Source organism: Danio aesculapii, chromosome 5, assembly GCF_903798145.1.
Source record: "Danio aesculapii chromosome 5, fDanAes4.1, whole genome shotgun sequence".
Taxonomy (NCBI): Eukaryota; Metazoa; Chordata; class Actinopteri; order Cypriniformes; family Danionidae; genus Danio; species Danio aesculapii.
In genome coordinates, this window is record NC_079439.1 from 43,052,982 (window position 1) to 43,076,603 (window position 23,622).

Here is a 23,622-nt window from a genome sequence, read left to right on the forward strand (position 1 = left end):
GTTGTGTGTCCATGAATTTAGTGGAAGGCTGCAGTGCTGTGAATGATGCCACTGTCTTTGGGAGGTTTCCTCACAAAGTTATGTAAAGAATATGTGCCAGACTGCTGTCCGCACCGGATGTCTTTCATAATGAAAGCAGGCTTTTGAAGCAGACGTCCTGCCAGTGCAGACTCAGGTGCAGTCAGTACTGTATTTATGAGTTTGTTTATTTGATTTATTCATAACTTGGTGGACACCTTTTTCCTTCAGCAGTAAATCAAAAGTTATTAAATGTGTTTTTTTTCCATCTGTTTTGCTGGAATAGTGAGATCCTGCCAGGAATGATGACAGGAAAGCGTGAGGCTGCTTTTCCAAATCTGTCTGAACGGATGATGAAAACATATAATACTAGTGACTTAATATTGAAATAGCTTCAGACTTGAGGTAAACACACACCTCCTTCAGAATGACCGACACTGCTCAAAGTCTCTGTCACTAAAGCAGAAAAGGTTGCAGATGCGTCAGAGTTAGAGAGGATTTACATATGAACTGTTATGTAACAACTACACAAACCGATAATACTTTTTGCATCAGAAAATTACACACTTGCATTCAAAGAACATAAATGTGCCAAAAAAGGATATTTTTTCCACTGTACTGAGTATTTTGTGAAATGAAAAAAATATATTATTCTGAAAAAAAACTTTATATATATATATATATACAGCATATACTAGGGTTGTCACAGTAACAAAATTTCAGTATTCAGTAGCAATACTGGTGAAAATACACAGTTCTCAATATCAAGTTTGGAACTAAATCAAAGCTCAAAACCATTTAATTAAACAACACATTATTTTTTAACAAAGTTAAGCAATACTTAAAAATATTTTAAATAATTTTTATTAACTTTTCTTTGGGATTAAAAACATGACTAAAAGCGCATGGATAAACAAATTCTGCTACACGTAAATCGAAATTGTTTATAAAGTGAAACACAGAGAGAGAGAGAGAGAGAGAGAGAGAGAGAGAGAGTGAGCATCACCCTTAAGTTGTCAGAAAGTGCTATAATGCGATTAAAAAAAAATCAGAAAGTAGCTATACACTACCGAAAAAAGTCTTGTCATCAATTTTTAGATGCAAGAGCAACAAATAATAACTTGACTTCAAGTTGATCATTTGGAAAAGTAGCAGAAGGTAGATTTTTCTGATGAATCATCTATTAAACTGCATCCCAGTCATCACAAATACTGCAGAAGATCTATTGGAACCCACATGGACCCAAGATTCTCACAGAAATCAGTCAAGTTTGGTGAAGGAAAAAACATGGTTTGGGGTTACATTCAGTATGAGGGTGTGCAAGAGATCTGCAGAGTGGATGGCAACATCAACAGCCTGAGGTATCAAGACATTTGCGCTGCCCATTACATCACAAACCACAGGAGAATCCTGCAAATTCTTCAGCAGGATAGCGCTCCTTCTCATAGTTCAGCCTCCACATCAAAGTTCCTGAAAGCAAAGAAGATCAAAGTGCTCCAGGATTGGCCAGCCCAGTCACCAGACATGAACATTATTGAGGGTAAGATGAAGGAGGAGGCATTGAAGATGAATCCAAAGAATCTTGATGAGTCCTACATGAACGCTTTCTTTGCCATTCCAGATTACCTTAATAATAAGTTATTTGAGTCATTGCAGAGATGTATGGATGCAGTCCTCCAAGCTCATGGGAGGCTTACATAATATTAATTCTTTTTCCACTGCACCATGACTTTATATTCTAAACTGTACATTATTTCTGTTAAGTGACAAGACTTTTGTCTAAGCAAACTCAGACCTTACTGTCCTAATTAAATAATTAAAAATCAAGGCATGATCATATACTTGAAGTCAAGTTATTATTTGCTGTTCCCAAAACTTGGATAGGCGACAAGACTTTTGTCAGGAAATGTATAATATAGTTAATTATACTACTAAAATACACACAATTACAGTTATATTATTAATTTAAACCGCATACAACAGGATTAATATACAACTGTCTTCAGAATTTTTATTTAATATCGACACTCCAAAATAAATGTAGAATGCAATTCTGGATCTCAAAAACATTTATTTCATCACATTGATTTCATCAGAGCATCTCAACCCTGCAAACATGATTTCAGTGACCAGGTTCTCAATGCATTGCACCATCACTTCTCTCATTCTGCAGTACATACTTGTAGAGGTAGATGGCGATGTCAGTACAAGCTTAACTGCAATGTATATGCAATGACATTTACATTTTTATTTTAGAAAAAGAAGCAGATAACATCACTTGTTAGATAACCTGTTTACAATACTACAATTTAATCATTCACAGGACGTTGTTTATTAGAGGGCATGATAAAACTGTCTCATCATAGTCATGGTAATCATAATCTCAGTCATCATATTCTTGAGCAGCATTGGTGGAAATTGTTTGGGAAAAGTGGTGACCAATGCAGTCTGATTGTTAGCAGTTTAAATTATAATATATTCTAATTACTAGTAGTACATTGGAATCTAATTACATATTCCAGATTACATGTAATCATTTACCCAGCACTTTACATAGTGACTCACAGATGTGTTTGAAGTGGTCAAATAGCCATCATCATTCACTGTAAGCCTGAATTTAGAATGCTTTGTCAGTTTTATTGAAAAGAAAATAATAAGGACATAACATTCTTGAGACTGTTGTAAGAAACCTTTAATTGTTTTATGATAACAAAGTGTTATAGTATTATATTTACCATTTTATTTAGATATTATAATTAATTTTATCCATTAAGTTTTATGACGTCTGCACTGAAAAAAAATGATTTCTGCCAAATTGTTCCTAACAATTTGTGTTGTATTTAAACAAACAAATTAAATTTAGTAATGCTCAACTTAATTTGTTTGTTTGTTTAAATTCAACCCAAATAAATTGGTTACAACCACTTAACATAAAAAAATTGTAAATTCAAGGAATCATCTTTGAATAATTATTTTCAGAGCGCTTGCCCCAATTTCCCTTTACTTTGCTCTTTTTAAAACATTTAGCATTTTCTTCTTCGTAATAAAAAGTGGATATAGCTGTGCTCACTTTTAATACAGTACTACTGACCAATTGAACTCAAGGACTAGAACAGTATATGTTTTATGATTTAGTATAACTATACCATCATGCGATTTTGTTATATTTGTAGTAATGGTCATTTATGAAAGTTGATAAGAATGTCACATTAAAATGATACTAGGTATTCATGAGGTACTAGTTCTCATTTATTGTGCTCATCTTGTTACATTACTAGTCGGATTGGCCACAGTAGAGTCCGGTTAACCAATTTACTCCTAGTGCATAGACTATTTTAAAAAAACATACTAGTATCTAAAAATTAGGTGCTAGTTGAATGAAAATATATAGGCCTACTTTTAATAAAAACAGTACATTTAAAAGATTTACTGTTAAAACGGCTTGCCATAAGGAATCTGATTCGTCACTAGTTATTGCTTAATCCAAGTGTCTAAATAGGCAGCCACTAGCTTATGAGACACCACCAGTGAGTGCCAATATCAGAGACTGACTGTGAGTTTCTTCGGTTGGGAGTTTGATAAAGGGGCGGGAGGATCTGAACAGTCTCGCAGAGATTCAGCGCTCTGGATCACTGGCGAGCGCGCGCAAAGTTTGCGTTTTCATCTGACAGGCTCAGAGCCACAGACGCTGTCCGTATCTACATCGACAGGCTGTCCTTTTGAAAACAGCAGTCATGGACTTTAACCAAGTAGATCACATGAAAGGAGAAAGTCGCTGGAGCTGCTAGAAACATTTTCGTGAATATACAGTACGGTGAAGTCGCTCAGGGACTTTATACGGATGATTGCAATGATTATTGAACTCACGGGAACCCAAACAGCGCGTGCCAGCTGTCGGGAACTGACCTTACTGCATCCATGAGGACGATGAAGGGCTGCAAGTGAACGTTTCAGGTAGCAAATTAGTTTTCATTTTAGCTTTATTTTGCATGTAAGGGCTAGAATGAGATGAGATGGAAGTCTGGCAGATTAACTTGCTATATTAAGTTTAACCCCTTAACTGTCACCTCACTTTTTTGAGTTCACGATTGAAAATGATACCGTATCATGTGACTCTGGACCACTAAGCAAGTCATAAGCCTCAATTTTTGGAAATTTGCATTTATGCATAATCTGTAAGCCAATTAAACACGTTTTTTCTTGATGACTGGTCAATATTTGGCTGAGGCACAACAGTTTAAGGGGTAAAAAAATCGAAATATTTAGAAAATCGACTTTAAAAGTGTCCAAATCAAGTTTTTATCAATGCATATTACCTGTTAATAATAATACTACTTTAATTATTTTATTACATTAATTCTCTATTAGAGATCGATGCTTTTACCCTTAAAAAAGAAAATACTAAAGCAAAATTCCTAGTTGTCTTAAAATTTTATATTTGATCAATTTAGCCTGAGTAATTGTAACTTTAATTACCTTAAATTAATTGAAAACAGCTTCTATTAGTTAAAACCGTTAGAAACGATTAAATTATTTGAATAAGTTATAGCTAACATAAAAACAAATGATTTATGGATCATTATTTTTTTATGTGGGCCATTTAAGGGGTTATAGTATAAACGTTGTTGTACAGGCTCGTAGTCTTCCGATAATTCATTGTTTTAAAGCATAACTAGAGGTTTTCAATATTCAACAATATGTTCTTGCTTTTTGTTTTGACCTATATGACAAATTCCTGCTCTGACTGCATGACATTCCTTGTTTGTTAAAACAAATGGTCATACTGGTTTAACATTTATGCATACTGCTATCTGTTCACATTAAATCTTATGTATTTGAAATATAGCATGCGTTCACAACTTGGATAAAACAATAAATAAATATTGTTTGACTTTGATTTACAATTATAGCTTTATTAAAGCCTTAATATTCTCACAGTGTGTCCCATTTATTAAGTTTTCATTATTATTGTCCAGAAATATCTTCATGTTGCCCAGTGGTCTTATCAGAACTCATAGTGGAAATCAAAGGGAGAGCATGGGGTATTGCAAGTCTTGCTCTGTGAGTGGAAGTGTTCTATTTCAGAAGAAGCTCTGTGTAAATAGAGACTGTAAATCTACTTATCTCTGAGTCACATAAGCTCCCCAGAAGCACTACAACACAAAGGGATACTCTATGTCCTCGCATGTTTAAACTGCTTTCTGGAGCTCGCTTGACAGAGGCTCGAATTTATGAATGAACAAAAAGTGCTTTGGTCAACTTCTTGCTGGATATTGCCTCTAAAAATGCTTTACTGCCATTCTCTACCCGGAATTGAAATGGGATGGGGTTGCACATGTCATTTTCTATATAATAATCAGAACATATTGATGCGCTGTTCTTTAGGAGTCTTTTTTTTGCACTGCAAAGAACACAAAAAGAATCCCAGTTCCCAGAGCTCTGTCAGGATTTGGAGATGAGCATATCCCTGAATTCCTTTGAGCCCCCAAAGGGAGTAATAGATTTGAGCAGCCAATTGGAACTGTGTTTGTGGTAAATAAGATCTATTTAAAGAAAAGGGTTGTGTTTGGGTTGTTCGACTGCTGTTCCTGTCACAAATTAACAATTTTGCTGTGCCTTTATCAATCCTAACTAGTTTAGAGGTGGACAACCATCTGTCTCTGTGATAATCTGATTGATATTTAAATTCCCTATTTAATTTTCTTGCACATATTACTGTTCACAAGTTTTAGGTCAGTACAGATTTCTTGTATTTAAGCAGTGTTGTGCTAGTTACTTAAAAATAATAACTAGTGACAGTTACTACTTCATTTAAAAAGTCACTCAATTACTTTATCGATTATTTACACCAAAAAGCAATGCATTACAGTTAAAATTAATTTACTTTAAAGTTACTTTTCCAAAGAACATTTTTATCGCTACCATTAATGCCCTTATAAAGTCACTTCAATGCTACATGGAGATTACGCTGTTGATTAACTTCACAATTTGAATTAATTTTCATTCTCACAAATAAAACACAAGACAGACTTAAACAAAAGGTAAGTTTCAAACGCTAATTTATTTAATTCAGACCAGCGGCACAGAAATAAAAAATATCACAAGGAACAATATATTCAGGAACAAAAAAGCAAAAACTAAAGTTGTTGTATTGAACCCTTAAACATGTTCTTTCACAGCTTGAGCATGAAAACTAGCAACAATATACAACAAACATAAAACCTTAATGAAATAAATAAATGAAAGTTATCTGAATTTGCATTCAGAATCAGCTTGGTAAAACTCAGCACCAAAGAACTGCTATTATAGGCAACTATAAGCTTTATACATTTTAAACAAAGCAAAAACATAACAGTTTCTCAAAAATGAAATCTATGTGCGATGTTTCAAGCTAACCGCAAATTAAACATGGTATGTCAGCAGCTTATGGAAAGTAAGCTGTGTATATTCAAAGTGCAAAATCTGCTGTTGCATAACAGCTATAAAAATATGTGAAACAATAAAAAAAAATCACAGCATTTTTCTGAGCAATAAAACACTATACATTTAAATAATGTGTTCTGAAATATAACAGCAATGTGTCACTGTTTACTAAACTAATCAATTTTGTTAGATAACAAATGTGTGATTATTTATTTAAAAACAACAAATATAGGAGTATTAGTCGAAGTAATTAATAATAGTACTGTTAATAGTCTCTCGGTCTCTCTCGTGTACACACTCAGTCTCTCTCCTGTGTGCACAGTTGGTATACCCCGCGCGCATTCTGTCTTTCTGCTTTTGCTTGATGTTTGTCTAGTCTAGCGGCTCATAAACAAGGCGTCTTCTTAACGGTGGTTGATTGGCATCCACCAATCCAACAATGTACTGCCGCTGTAAACGGGGTCATGTGGGCTAGACTGCAGAATTTATCCAAAATTAATTAGCTTTTTAACTTAGCAAGTAACAGACAAACGCATCATATTGTAACTACAGTATAATGGAGTTACTAAATTTAAAAAGTAATGCGCTACAGTATTAGTTAATGTCAAAAGTAATGCTATTACAGTAATGCATTACTAGTAACGTGTTATTGCCTAACACTTTATTTCAGACACAAGTACTTTTACCCTCCAAGTGGGCATTAAATTGACCGAAAGTGACAAAGACAACAATTTCTGTTGATCATAGACCCTGATTGTATAAAGTATTTCAGTCATGCAATCACAAATGGTCATCAGAGACATTTGTTCGTTTTCACCTGGTGTTTACCTGGATTAACGTTTTGGACAATATTAACATCTTGGTGGCACAGTGACGAAGTGGTTAGCATGGTTGCCTCACAGCAAGATGGTCACTGGTTTGAGTCTCTGCTGGACCAGGAGGCCTACGTGTGGAGTTTCTATGTTCTCTTTGTGTCTGTGTGGTTTTCCTCCATGTGTTCTGGTTTCCCCCACAGTCCAAACACATGTGGTATACTGTAGGTGAATTGGATCAACTAAATTAACCCTAGTGTGTGAAGTGTGTTTGGGTGTTTCCCAGCACAGAGGGTTGTACTTTCAGTGCTGGCTTGCAGCAGGAAAGTCTCTGTGTAAAACAGTTGCCAGAGTAGTTGGCGGTTCATTTCGCAGTGGTAAACCCCTGATAATGCAGGGAATAAACCATAGGAAAGTAAGCATATGATTCTCAGTTTATCTACAGTCATGCAGCTAACAAGTGAATGCAAAGATGTGGAGGGCAACTATCATTCTGATAATGTGCTTTGGTACAATGCTCAGATAAAATGGTGTGAGTTGTTACTGAGACGACCCCTTTCAAAAAAGTACACATTCGCATAACATTTGTACCTAAGGGTCCATAGTGATACTTTAACTGTACATGATATTATCATCTAAATGGTTTAACTTGAAACTCTACTAAAATGTGTCTTTAAGATACCAATGTGTACCCTTTTAAGGGTTAGTTCACCCAAAAATTAGATTTCTGTTATTAATTACTCAACCTTAACTTAAATCACCTAAAACTCTTGTACCTTTATTTCTGAGAGTGTGCAAAGAAGTGTGAATAACTAGTTTTGGTGAGCTTTTTCACAAAACATCCCATAATGATCATGTTAGGTCAGTATACGGACCGTAGTTGATCTTTTGGGATCTGTTTGAACACATTTGACCACTTCATTGTAAACACTATGGAAGCAATCAGATCAGAATGGTGTTTGATCCGCCCATGGAATTGGCCAAATATGGACTCCCTCAAAGCGTTTCAGTGTTGTCCGCTTGTAAAAGGATTGCTGAAAAGTTAAAGCTTCTAATGAATCTTCAATACTATTTTTAATAGAAAGCAGAACAAACAGTATTCATCATTGAATATATATATTTTTCCTAATCAGCAAATAAGCATATCAGAAGGATTTCTGAAGTGATTGTGTGATCATTTGATAAAATAAATGGCTATGGGGAGCATTTTTTTAAAAATTCTCTCAACGCCAAACAGTCATTTGACATTTGACGAGACACTGACCCCATAATTGTAGCTTGAGAGTTTTCTATAGCAACTCACCATAGACAACAGGGAGTTCCTAATTCAAATCAAGATAACGGAAACCAGATATTTCAAAACGAGCAGTAGAGTAAACTATTTTGAAAGCCAGCCTCCCCACAAACTAAAACACACTCAAATACAGTAAATGCATTATGCATGCAAAAACTGCACTCATAGAAGAAATGAGAAGCTCTGTGCTGTGTTGTGTTGACATCTGTCTCTCCATCTGAGAGCGTTCAAATGCAGAGCCGCTTGTGGTGGGCTCTATTTCCCCTCTGCAGGCTTGTTGATGGAGAGATTGCTGACTGAGGTTATTACTTCAGCTCTCCACCACACTGTGGAATGTCTTTACTAGTTTCTGTGGATTGCTGCTGTCTTGCCTCCAGTTGTAACCTAAAAAGTGAGTTTGTTACCTTTAAGGTTTAGTTCACCCTAAACCTAAATTCTTTTAATATGCGTTTATCCGTGTGTCAATTAATTTCTGTCTGGATATTGGATATTGTGTGTGTGTGTGTGTGTGTGTGTGTGTCTCTTTATGAATGTTTTGAAGGATTGAGTTTCGAGTGAATGTATTGTATTGCAGTGTTTCTCAACCATGTTTCTGGAAGACCACCAACACTGCATGTTTTGAATATCTTTCCAGTCTATCACACCTGTTACAGGTCTTTCTGTCTCTGCTAATGAGTTGATGATCTGAATTCGGTGTGTTTGGTTAAGGAGACATGCAAAAAGTGTGGAGCTGGTGGTCCTCCAGGAATGTGGTTGATGATTGATATATATATATATATATATATATATATATATATATATATATATATATATATATATATATATATATATATATATTATATACACACATACATACACAATACAGCAGTGTTGTGTGTGTATATATATATATTTTGTAGGATATGTATGAACGTAAAATATAGTCTCAACAATAGGTTTATGATGGTATCAATATTTTTTGTTGGGATTAATTGCTAAAAGTTTTATCACGATCACAATATTGACCCAAGCTGCAAAAATGTTACATATTCAGAGTACACATTTCAATTAAATTAAATGCAAAATAACTATAAGGTTCAATTGGTAACACTTTAAAATAGAGTCTCATTAGTAAACGTTAGATAATAGATTAAAATAATTTGTTAATAGTAGTTAAAAATATGTGTTGTATTATTAACTCCACTTGATGCAACAATTACGGCTATGATTTTACTGCATTGTTAGGCATTACAAAAAAATTTACATCACCCATAGGATTGATAAAAACCCATTGTGGCTTCAGTTAAATAAACTAAAGTGTTTACATACAATAGCCACAAAACAAAAATGGTAAATGATTATTTGAATAAATTTATCTTAACTAAACAATTAAGATAATCAATTAAGTCCAAGTATTTGTTGCTGTTATGAACACCACTGCAAATACAATCTGATTATTTTTAAAAGCACACTAAAGGTTTCACTTATAATTTATATTTTGAAGTGCACACAATATCAATATTGTGATTCTGATTATCACAATATATTGAATTATTGAATATCAGCATGTATTTATTCAACAGTCGATTTTAAAGACTTTGCCAATTCATTAACTATATTGAGTTTTTCACCTTCAGGAATATACTGTTGACCTCAGAAAACATGCTGTTTTTCATACATTCAGACTGCAGAAAATGGGAGGATGAATATCTGTGACTGGAAATCCATTAAAAGCTATAAATGCATGTCTTCACCCTTACCCCATTTCAGTTTTGGCTTAAAAACACCAATATGTGCATATTTCAAAGAATTTAGCTTAGAAAAGTTTATTTGTCTGTCTTAAGCCTTCAATCTGTTAAGACTTACAAATACTTTTATTTCCTTTGTTATTACTAACAGGCTGGTCTTATTTTCAGCTTTTTCTAATCCAAATTATTAGCTAATCAGCCCAGCGAGAGCATGATTTTCCTCATTTTCCAGCCAGCACTTTGGATTCTTAGTAAAGCTTTGCCTCTCCCCTTTTTTCACGGAGTGGGTGAGGCAAAAGAAAAGACATTTCACACAGTATTTAAAAGATTATTATCGCCAAAACTCTGGGGTTATGTTTAATGAGAGTGGTTTAGTTAGACTTTGATCATGGATGACATGAATTACATTTGTATATTTGTGGGATATTTAATTTCTCACAACCGTTATACCAGCATGTTAAAATTTCAGTATAAAATGGTCACTTTACAAAAAGCTAATGTTTTGTTAAGTTTTATGCTAAATAATAAAATTTAAAACTAAAAGTATGTAAACCTTTTACATGCATGTAAATGTTGTGTTAGTATTAAAAATGGAATATTTTCCCCTAGCTAATTTCATAAAATCATCTATTTTTCAATTATTTGTATTTATCTTTTTAGCTATTTTTATGTGTGAAATTAAGTATAGTTAAGTACCCGGATGACCTACTACTTCCAGCCAGATTCTGAAGTGTGCATTCGATGGACACTACGCTGTCCCATGATGCACCGCGAGAGAATTCATGAATGGGAGTCAAGCGCCGCAACAGATGTGGGTAGGTCACGTGATCATGACAAAAGGGCGGATGTAGTACATCCAAGTTCCATTCAGACTGCTCACATTTATACTGTATAGAACGTAATTTTGTAACCGTAAAAGTAGTAAATTCAAATTCAAATCAGTACCTACTGATTAATAGGCTATTTCGGACGCAGTGTAAGAGTTTTTATATGGTGCATTTAAAATCTTCAATTCATTACTGTTTTAATTAAGTTGTAATTTCATAGAATAAGATATTTTGTTAATCGTATTGTTTAGCATAATGCAATGCCGTTTTTTTTTTTGCAACAGTTGCAAAAAGCAGGCACTGAGCCTAATCTTAATCCTATTTTTCTCAAGCTTGTTATTAATGTGACTGCACATTCACATGTTCCCTGTAAGTTCACCGTGTGACATCTTGACAGTTTCTTCTGTTAGTCTTCACTTTAGGTTTAGTGTGAAATAAATTAAAGCAAAAACAATTAAGAACTACTAATGAAGATTTAGTTTTGTAAAAGAGTTGCGCAATTGAAAAATATGCTGTAGGGATGATGCAATTTCTTGTCATCCCGATTAAAATCATTTACAAGCAATAGGTTATAACTCTTTCGGATAACGTAATATCACAGATGTTTTTTTGGGTATGTTATTTATAGGGTGTTGTGTATTGTTGCTTAAGTTGAGAATCACATTTTTAAAACACTGCAGATGTTAATTTCAGTCGGCCTTTAAAAACCTATGCATGTTAGGATGACAATAAGACAATGCCAAACTGAATAGAACGGCAACTCATAATGTGTAATTTAACACTGTCCAATATTTTACTGTCAGCAAAATAAAACAGTAACATGGTTTGTTGTTTTTTTCTCTGTGGTTTTTGTGTTTGAACAAATGTCATATTGTATTGGCCATATTTAATGACTTGATTCTTGAGTGCATGCCAAGTCAAATCTTTTCTTATGTGTTTTCTTGTGGACTGAACTGTGATTCTTGAAACTATTCTATTTCAGAAGTGTTTAGGAACATTTAACTACATGAAATCAGAGTTTAGTTTGGACTCTGGCAGACTGTGGCCGTCTTATTCATTAGGACTTAGTACAAACATTTTATTCAGCACTCTCAAAAGGGGGAGCAAGAATATTTTCCAGCATCTGGATAAAAGCTTTTATATAATAATTCTTTCAATCATTGCATAATAATTATTGATATCAGATGTTCAAAAACCGAAATCAGTTCATAAGTATTTGGTTCTAGAGCTCAACTCTTCTTCTCATTCGTCTGTTTGTTGCAATCCCATATCTGATCTTTCCTTGTCATTACACAAATTATGACAAACGCAAGACTGTGGGCGTGAATTGGTAGAATGATTTTCCTCTCGTCTCCTCTCCAGCAGACTGATGGAATTCACTTTGTTTGGCAGAAACTCGCAAGGGCATCTGCTTAAAGACTAAAAGCGTCATCCTGTTCTGAACCCGAGGTCTTTCACTCCATGCTTCTCTGATGATGACTATAATCTGGGATCTTTTCATTTTTCTTGTGCCCCCTGTATTCCAATAGCTATGTTTCCATCCATCTATTTTTATGCGCATTTTGGAGATGGTTGATGAAAATGGCAAGATGCGCATACATTTTGAAAATGCGCATTAAAAAACATATGTACATAATTTACTTGGATAAACTTTTGATTCGATAAACAAAGATGCACATAAACGGCGGAAACAGAACAAATTCCTGTATGCACAATAAAAAAGGTCATGTGATTTTATTTTAAGAGATCATGTGATTATAAAAATGTCTGAATGGACAAACCAGTAGACTAAGCACATTGTAAAACGTCTGCACTCTGCATTTCACGCCTTTAAACGCCACCAGGCGTTCATGTCGGCATCGTTTTCTGAGGTGTAAGTCATTTATTAAATGAAGAAAAGATTGACGCAGCTTCTCCTAAACCGCAGCTAATTCCATTCTTTTGATATTTGGCTCCAGTTAATCAGGAAGTGACGATTTGTTCTCTTTGACTCTTTGATGGAAACGCTACTTTATTTACACGTCTTTATGGAAGCATAGCTAATTATATAAATATATAATTATAAATTATAAAAAAAAAAAATATATATATATATAAATATATAAATATAAATTATAAATGTCTTTGTAATTGTCTGATTTGTTTGTTTTCACCTTTTATTTTATGATCGGACAGTAGAGATTTCAGACAGGAAAGCATTGGATGCAGAGAGAGGGGAAGGATTGGCAAAGGACTTTGAGCTGGGAATCAAACTCTGGTACAACCAGGCCATTGGCGCCAACTGATTTGTTAGTTTACATGCTAATTCTAGTACTCACTCACCAGGCTGCAGAAGTGGCTCGGCCATCGATTGCCAACATCTATTCTTTGATTCTGTCATAGGAGTTCCTTGATGACACATCAAACAAATGTACTACTGCCACTAAGCTTTCTTTCATTTCATGGAAGCAGTTCTGATACAAATTGTTTTTAAAATTTCAGTGCCAGTTGATACCTACTGTAGGGTGATAGTTTTGACAACTACGGAACAGATTATATTCTTCTATTGGTCAGTGTCACCCATGTGATGGAACTTGGGAAAAATTAAACATTCTAGAATTTCTGTGATGTTGTGAAGTGTCCCAAAAATAGCATTGGTTGTCATGCACTATGGCATGGGACAATAACCGTTTTCAAGGTATAGTGCGGTTTAGAAAAGTTAAGGTTATAAAACCACCAAATTTTTCTGCTATATCGTTCCTACGGGATATATAAGATTCTTAAAAAAGTTTTTTGTTTTTTAGGACAACATTATCTCCTGCAGAAAAGATCTCCAGTTGCTATTTTAAATAGTAAATAAATCAGTGTTTTTGAAACTAATGAAGACAGCAGAAGTCAAAGATTTATTTGAATTATTTAGCCTGACATGTTTACCGCTCCAAAATATTTTTAATGTTTCTCGAAATAAAACATATTGTGTTCAAAGGGGAAAAAGTTTTAGTCTTTTACCCAGAAATTTAAAAAGTGTATATTTGAGAGCAGTGAGCACAATACTGTGAAACCATGATTTTTTTTATCCAAGGTTATCATAACATCAGAATCTTATACCGGCCCATGCCTACACTACACTGGAACAAGATGATTGAATCTTGCATCCTGATTCACATTTGTTGTTTACAAATCCCCATTACGTCAAGCAAATTGTGCTGAAATCAAAAAGCAAAATTGCGTAATCTGAACAGGGCTTAAATGTGATGGCATTTCCATGCAAGTCATTATGATGAATAAGATGGAAAAGTATCTAAATCCAACCCAAGAAATGGAATTTCCATACTTGGCACATCACAGTATCAGCTTATTCTTAAGAACATGCAGAATCTGCTGCAACATATGATATCCAGGTGCACATATAGTCGCTTGGCTCATGTCCATGGGAAAAATCTTTTCTGGAGGATTCAGCAGTGGATATTAAATGAAGGTCTATCCAACCTGAAGTCTGCACCTTCGATAAAGCCCACCCATAGACGCCACTTTGAGAAGCCTGCCAAATCCAAGATTGCAAACACAGTGCTGTGGAGGAAGACACAGTTCTAAATTATTTAGCCAGTGCTGTATGGGAAAAGTCTCGGGCGTCCTCCACTCCGTGACAACAAATCACTCCACGTCACTCAGAGGGCCATGAGGACTTTCAGACAATTTCAGCCAATCCGTGTTGGTCACCGTTCTGCTTAAATTGTGCTTGGCTGGAAGAGATGGATTTCCCTACTGCAGCTGTGGTTTAGCCTGAGAGAGGCAATGCAGGGCTGATGCTGGGTTTCTCTGACACCCATTAGCTTTTACTGCAGCTTAAATTCCTTGTCGCTGTGCCAGAGGAGCTGAGATCACGACTTGTTTTTCTTCTTGTTTGGTCTTTATCAGACGCTGATTTGCCTGACAGGTCTTTAGAAAGACAGCTTTTTATCTCATTTTTCATTTTAGTTGTTTCTCTTGGGTGTCATAATGAACGTGTGTCTGCCTCAGTGGGACGTTGATGTGGGCGATCATTTGAGAGCGCTCTATCAGTGCATGGCACACACCTGCTGAGACAGCAAGCCACAGCTACAAGGCCGAGTGAGTTTTTTTTTTTCAAGCATTCAACTGCATCCATGTTCTTTCCTTCCTTCGTTACCTCCTATAATACCTTGTCGTTCCCTACATTTTGCTTTGTGGTTTTCATCCATCATTTCAGCTTAGAGATGCAGTTGTTAGTTGGAATGTTTGATCAGTGGTCTGAATGAAAGGAGTTTATGGCTTTTGATTGATATGAGGTTGATGAGAGCCATTACAGCGTCTTGTTATATCACTTTATTGTGTGGTAATGTAATGTTTATGTTGCCCTCTGCTCATGATCCAGCATGTGTGGGTTGGCAAGGCATGAGTTGAACGGTCTAGCAAGATTAAGTAATGACATTCGCTGAACTCATGACATCACATGTATAAATCACGCTTAGAACCACAGACTCACTCAGTTCAGACTTCAGACACTCCTTTTCCTTTTATTAAACAGGCACTTTACTGCAAGAATAAAATTGTCATTATTCACCAACCTGCTATTCCAATCCCTGTTGATATTCTTGCACTAAACACCAAATAATAATTTTGAAGAATATCTTTTTGTCACTATATAATTAAAGACAATCTCTAAAAATCTGAATGTCGAAAGAAAGGAAAATTTACACAGAAACTGATAAGTTCTTATACATGGAACCCCTTAAAAGCGATACATACATTATAACTGGTATATAGGCCAGCAACTTTTTCTCAGTCTCTAACAAGTTACACAACTAACTTTGTTTTAAACCTTTACTGCAGAAAACAAGGAAATTCCAAAGGAAACATCTGTAACTTTTCTTCCCAAAACCATTTATGAATTCCAAGTCCTCTTTTCATCAGAGTGACAGACACACACTTCCAATATCTTGCCTTTCCTCTAACATGAATTTCTAAATACACGTTTGCTGTGTGCAACATGTCACGTCACGTGGAAGACTCCACAGTAAGCAATTTATTTTCTAAAATCATATTATTGATCACAAAGCATCAATAAGGTATCAATTGATCACAAGCAAAGATCAAAAGAAGTTTGAAATACTCAAGCAGTGGTTTACTATTGGTTAACGTCTTCACACAGAGCAAAGCAATTATTTGAAATGAAATTGCAAACACAATTGAGAAAATCTGCGATTGTCATGTTAGTTAGATGCACATGCACATCTTGTCAGGGAAGCACAGTTGTGTGATCAGCAGTAATTTTCCTTTCGAAAGGCTAGGGAGCGTTCTAATGTAAAACTCCGCACCCATACGAAGAAGAAGGAAATCCCCATAGTGTTCCCCAAGTTCTTTGCAAGGAAAGTCAATATCTTTAGTAGCCATATCTGTCCTGTTTAAATGAATGTCTAATCATCACATGACTACAGAATCATCTTACAGAAGGATTTATTTCAAACGCTATGAAGTGGGGTAAACGCTATGATTTGGAGTAAAGATTTTTGGCCCTATCATACACCTGGCACAATAAGGCGCAAGACGTGTTTGGTGCAATTTGTTGGTATTTCCAGACCAGTGCAACCCTAATTTTGCAGTTTTGCAACACGTTGTTTTAATAGCAAGTCCATTTGCACCACTTTGTGGACTCATGGGTGTGCTGGTCTAGAAAGGAGGTGTGTTAAGGCACATTGTTGGCACATGCTGTTTAGTTTGAGGAACTAAAATAGACTGCCAAATTGACCAAGTAAAAGCTGGTCTAAAGACCAGCGCAGAGTGCGTTAGTTAAGCGCCTATGCAGGTTCAAATGCGTACACATTGCTTAATACACACAGGATGTACCACAATACACAAATATCTTTACAGATGAATTAACGGATTAAAATGTTACAAAAATTATTACTTTCTACATAAATATAAAAAACACTACCTCCATGCCTTCTTCATGTCCATGGGGCTTTTTCAGTTTACTCATGACAATTTGCATTTGTATAATGTTATTATTATTAGCAGTATTATTTATTAAATGCATATTTATATTTGTTTTAGTTAAAACAAGTTTAGATTTGTCCATCTGTTGGGTTTTGGATCATATGGGGCATAAGAACAGGACGTGTGTTTGGATATAACTCGGTTTTTTGACCACACTTCTTTATTATTGTTCATTTATTAGTTTGCTGTAAATTTGAAATTAATCTAGAAAGAGTTTTGAAACAAATCTTTGCGCTTCACAAATGAAGTTAAATATGTAGGCTAAACTTAAAATGAACTTAGCTTTGACCTGATTGTATTCGAAATGACATCACACCAGTACATTCTTTGGTTCACTTGAGGTATACAGGGGCCTTTATTCAGTTCATCCATGCATGTTTCATTTTTGACCTTTACATTTTTAATCAGCCTTTCATCAAAATGTCAGAGCTGGATCTTCTGGTCAAATCACAGACTTCTCTCTTGTGATTTTTACAATGATTTAGTCTGCATAAACCCTGACCACAACTGACTGAAAACTCCCTTTGAGATCTGGCTCCTTTATCAGAAGCACCCACATCCTAAAAAATGCGATCAACAACCAATGAAAAGATCCCGGCCCAACATTTATCTTCTGCACTAATCTGTTGCCATTTCAGTTTCATTGCAATTTGAAGTATTCAAAAGAAAACACAGGATGAGTTGGGACATGCCTACCAGTTGTCTTCATCTGATATATGTAAGCAAGATGGACACCGTCAGTTGCACTTTGAAGATTTTATGGACTAAATAGACGTTGCATGTTACAATGTGCTTTTTTTTACACATTCTAGTCGAACAATGTGTCAGATTTTTGCATCTTTTGGAATGCATCGTAACTTCTCCAGTCTAGCGCGTGAGATTGTCATCAAAATCTAGGAAAGCAGATTTGGATATACATGGGGCAGATTTGTGCCAAGATAGATTCAGTTGAGTTATATCAAGTTATTTTCTCCTTTTTTTTCCGTCGATTTCATGTGGGACGATTTTCGTCTCAAGTCCCAAATCATCACAGACTTTGTTCTCATCAAAAAGGGAAGCTCGAGGAAAACAAATCATGACAGAAATGGGTCAGACACGTTTCATTATCATATAGGTGACTAAAGAAAAAAGAGACGCCACAATAAAGGAACACAAGAGGCCCAAAGTCCGTTCTCTCTCATTGAGCAGAAATGAGACCACAGTTGCTTTGAAACTTCAGACTTTGTGCCAAACCAACACATTCCAGAGACGTGCTTTCTTACCTAGAAACATCTGATCTTTCGCTGTCAGATACTGCACACATACTTCGCTTCGTTCTTCTGCGGGGAATTGTGATCTTCATCGACTTGCCATTTCCTGAAAATTCCTCACTTTGTTGTATTTTTAACTTGCCAGTTCTTTCAGTCCTTGCATGTTTTTAGCTCCAGGAGATCTAATGTGTCTGCCTTTGCAAACCTCATTGATCCTGATCTCAAGAGAGGAGCAGAACTGAAGCTATCAAAACATGAAGTTTATTTAAAAGCATATATTCATGACTAATTCATTTGGAATGTTTGGATATCCAGTCTCTGTAATCATCTCAAAAACATACTTGGTTGACCCTGCTCTGTCATTAGCAGCTGGCCAGAGTGCAGAGTGCATCGTTTTGACAGAAGATCTGAGCTAAAACACAGAGGCTCATGACTAAAACTTTAAGTGAGGTATGTCATGAAGCCGTCTTTATGGGGGGAATGTATTGTACCATGTTATTTTACTGATTGCACTGGATATGGTGTCAGTAAACAGCCAAAACACTGAATAAAGACTGCAGCTATGTTTCTATCTAAAAATGCTAATTAGATTTATGCACAAAACTGGAATATATATCATAAAACATTTGCAAATAAAGCACTTTTTTCATCCAATCTGTGAACGAGACAAAATCGTCACTTCCTGATAAACTGCCACCAAATCTCAAAGGAAAAAAGAATTTGCTGCGTTAGGAGAATTCACCGTGGGCCTTTTTTTCTTCTATAATAAATGACTTGCACCTTAGAAGATGACCAAATGTAATCCCTCAAGACAGATCTGGTAGGAAATAATACAAAACTACTTTGGCTAAGGGATTTTAGGATGACCAGAACAGCTTTTCAGATTTTAATCATTTTTATTATTCAATTCAATTCACCTTTATTTGTATAGCGCTTATACAATGTAGATTGTGTCAAAGCAGTTTCACATAAAAGGTCACAGTAAATAAGAACAGTGTAGTTCAGTTTGTAGTGTTTAAGTTCAGTTCAGTTTAGCTCAGTTCAGTGTGGTTAATAATCACTACTGAGAGTCCAAATATTGAAGGGCAAATCCAACGATGCGCAGCTCTACAGATCCCGAACCATGCAAGCCAGTGGCGACAGCGGAGAGGGAAAAAAACTTCACTAATGGCCGAAGTGAAGAAAAAAAACCTTGAGAGAAACCAGACTCAGTTGGGCACAATCATTTTAATTTCTCCGCTGGCCAAACGTCTTGTGCAGAGCTGCAGTCTCAGTGATCACATGATCTGTTCAAACTAAATCACACTAATTTATGCATATACTGGAATTTATTCAGTAAATGAATAAATCCTTTGTAATTTTTGCAAATTTTTTTCCTACTGTATAAAAGATTTATTACATTTTGCTATTGCTATCAAGAATTTTAACACAGCATTCAAAAATTTGCATAAAAACAGGTTGCTTTTGCACAAATTGTCAATATAAAATATTTTAATTGTTTTAAAATAGGTTAAATTATCCGGGACGAGCCCCCAAAAACGTTACAAACCCCTGATGTTATTCTAGAGGAATGGGGTTTGACATTTAATGTACAATTAAAAAGAAATTTATAAATGCAGTAAATGAAGTGCAAAAGACAACCGAAGCAGATATACCAAAATTGTGACTTTTATTTACAAATGAAGGTGAACAAAAACAATGAATTAATCCAAAATAAAAAAAGAAGGAAATACAAAAAATATACTATATATAATATATATTGTAAAAAACAAGAACTGGCAGAAGGGACGTGATCGGCGCTAAAGAAAAAAAAAAAGAACTCCACAGAAGCATCTAACTAATTAAATATATGAAAACAAAATAATAAACAGCCGATGAGTCTTTCAAGTCCTAACTATTCTACTCTATCTATCCAAAAAGTACAAGGGGTGGTGCTCGCCCCTAACCTAATGTACTAAACATAAAAGTAGTCCTATACATGTTGCAAAATGTATGTCATATGTTCGCTTCGTCCAAGCCTCCTAAACGATAGGACAATTGAATAAAACAGAAACGGATTGATATAAATAACAGATTGATACGTAAACACAGAAACGGGCAAATTAAAACTGACGTGTAAATGACGTCAAAGTGTCGTCAGTAAGAAGGAAATGATTGACGGATGGATTGACCAATGAACAGAACCTGAGAATATGAAGGAGATACGGGAGAGAGAGAAAAACACAAACAGGGCACAAGCAACACAAGCACGTAACACATGTCATTAAGCACATTTTGTGATTCCTTCATGTCTTTTTTACATAAGCTAATTGTTACATTAGTAGTAAAAACATGGCATGGAATATGTTTCTTTGACTGGTAGCTGTTACCATTTTATGAATCACCAAGGACTTCTTAAGCTTATATAGCTACTGTCATGTTATGCAAAGACAGAATAATCATGGGTTAATAAGGGCAAGCAAATAACATAAAAAATGTCAGTTTTGGGTGAACAATCTTTTTATGTATGAAGGTTTTAAGACCAAATAAGCATTAGGCCTGTCACAATAATCAATATATCAACTTATCATGCAATACTTGGAGATGACCTCATTGATTTTTGCCATCACAATATATATTTACAAATTGTCAAATAACATTAAAGCCATGACATTCTACCTCACCGATGTCAACGTTTATAATTGGACATTTACTTAATAGGATATTTAATATTATATACAATAGGAGATTTACATTTTAAACATCAAATTATAGGCGAATTACCAGTTTGTAAAAATTCAGGATGCGCACGCATCAAGTTTGCTGAAAAAAAAAACGGGAGCGCTAGGATTTACAACGAGGGAATGACATCTGATACGATACAGAGTTTGTTGTATTAGAAATAAGTTATATTAATTACATATTATATATTATTTACATAATGCTTTCAGCGTATTATAATAGCTTGTCTACCAGTGATAAGCACTGTTATTCGACAAAATTAACGTTAAAGTGAGCGGCGTTTGTCTGACAGGTCCATTTGCGATAACACCCTACCAATGGATATTGGATAAGACGAAATGGCCAAGCATTCTGAAAACTGCCAGTGATTTTACAAAAGAGAAGTTGAAGCTCTACAAGTCTTTGAATGCCCACATTTTTGTTTTGTGTGGTCAAGTGCAAGAAATAATCTTCCATGATTACCAGATTCAAAACTTTGTAGTGCTAAAAATTGAAGTTCTGCCTAGCCAAAGACAAGGAAAGAAGACCGAAGTGTACAAGGCCTGGGTAATCATTAACAAGCAAAACAACTGCATTCTGACAGCGAACTGTACCTGTATGGCAGGGTATGTGAACTTACATTTTTACATTTCATTCCAAGCATTCAATGTCTGCAGTTTAATTAACCATATTTAACTGTTTTTGCTGAAATCATTGCTGCAATCAAAAACGAGTAATGTGTATGATTCAACATAGCGTGAGCTTACCTGATATAAAATGGGAACTACAGAGTCGAGCATTTTTAATTAGGTCCTCACTCCATTCAGCTTCTCTGATAAAAATAGAAAACTTACATTTTACCATACACCACACTGCTTTTAATGCCAAAGACGTCTGCGGTTGGCATTAAAAGCAGTGTGGTGTACGGCAAAATGTACGTTTTCTATTTTTGGACTTTCGATTTTGGCATACCTTACAATACAGCATGTTTGCTATTGCAACCAGTCTTTTTTTTGCAATTGATATGCGCGGTTGAACCCGTTTGGCATCCTGGGTGACATAGGTTAATTCCCCTAATCTAAATAACGTTAAGAATGATAAGTATTTTAAAGTGTTTATGGCTATTTGCATTGTTATACTGTTATATAATCGTTTAAAATAAGTGGCATGAAATGATCTCAAAATGACAGTAATATCGTTTATCGCAACAATTTCTGTGACTATATCGCACAACAAAAAAAATGATTGTGACAGGCCTAATAAGCATTCCTACTAGTACTATACAAATAATCGAAATTCAGTTTCGTTTTCGATTTTAGTTTTCAACAATTATGAAAAACATTAATCAAGATAAAACAATTATTGTGTAATATCCTGCTCCCTTTCCAGCAGTCCACATTTGTTCCTCAAAAAAGCTTAGTTTCATATGGAAATCAGTGAAAGCATGTAGGACTAACATAAGTTTCTCTAAAAGGCTTCATCTCATTTTGGTGTTTTTCATTGGTCTCCTCTGTTGTCTAGCTTGCTGTTTAGGGGATGTAAGCAAATGCTTTGTTGTTGTGTCACATCAGCATGTCACTACGGCTGGTCAGAGGCACATTGTCATGGAAAGTCCACTCCCCCAGGCCTTTGTACTACTGAAAGCTAGGAAAACTGGGGAAACGTTTCACTCAGCCTCAGTTAATTATACCTGTGTGCGACTCTGGATGTAGCGTTACCATAGTATTGAAGGACATTGTCGGCCATTTCACCCTGGAACACTGATGTTCGTTAAACTCAAGGTGTGTTTACTCTTTTGACCTACAATTAAATTTATAGATTGTTGTTCAGCAGTTTATGTATTTATTTGGCCTTTTTCATGTATAAGGGAAAAGACACTCATAACTCAAGGTCAATTGCTGTGTCATTCCAAACCTGTATGACTTCCAATAAAACACGAAAGAAGATATTTTAAGTAATCTTTCAGTGTTTTGTTTTTGTATTTACAGAAGAAGGAAAGTCATGCAGCTTTAAAACTACAGAGTGATTTATATTGATTATAGACCTTCATCATAAATTGTCCTCTTAAAGATATAAAGCTGGGTGTTTAAAAAGCCTGTTCAAGATTATATAAATCCCTAGTGTTTTGTACTTTGAGGTCATCCTTTATATGGCACATTTAAAGCCAAACTTTGGAAAACAAGCAGCACAAATGATTAACTATCATCATTTTAACTTGTTAATGTATAATGACATTTCGGGCCTCAACCAGCTGAATATTGTTGAGTGTACAGTTATAAATATGTCAGTATAAGCATTTTTTTACAAGAATCGCGTGAGAGAAGACCTATGGTGGTCATAAAAAAACAAACCTGTGAAAGTGTTTTCAGCAGTGAAAGTTTTGGGTTGCATTGTCTGACATGGAGTGTATAAGGACAAGTCCCTGAGGTGCTGTTTATCAGTATATCAGCATATCAGTTTCTTCCATCGAGATTTTTTGCACTTGTCTAGACATGGTATAAACATGCTATGCACTTTTTTTTGTACCAGTGCCGTTCCTTAATTCAGAAACTCCCAGATAATCCTGTAACCATTAAT

At 35.2% G+C, this 23,622-nt stretch overlaps 1 protein-coding gene across 2 annotated transcripts in view; it reads left to right on the forward strand.

Moving 5' to 3' along the window:
• Nucleotides 1-23,622, forward strand: part of pdzd2 (PDZ domain containing 2) — a 133,097-nt gene that overhangs the window by 42,772 nt on the left and 66,703 nt on the right. Inside the window, exon 1 of one of the 2 annotated variants that reach the window (XM_056458271.1) lies at nucleotides 3,651-3,972. The exons of the other annotated variant lie outside the window; for it this stretch is intronic. The gene's annotated coding sequence lies outside the window, so the exon portion shown is untranslated. Of the gene's footprint in view, nucleotides 1-3,650; nucleotides 3,973-23,622 lie in introns of those variants that run through there. 2 annotated transcript variants of the gene reach the window in all.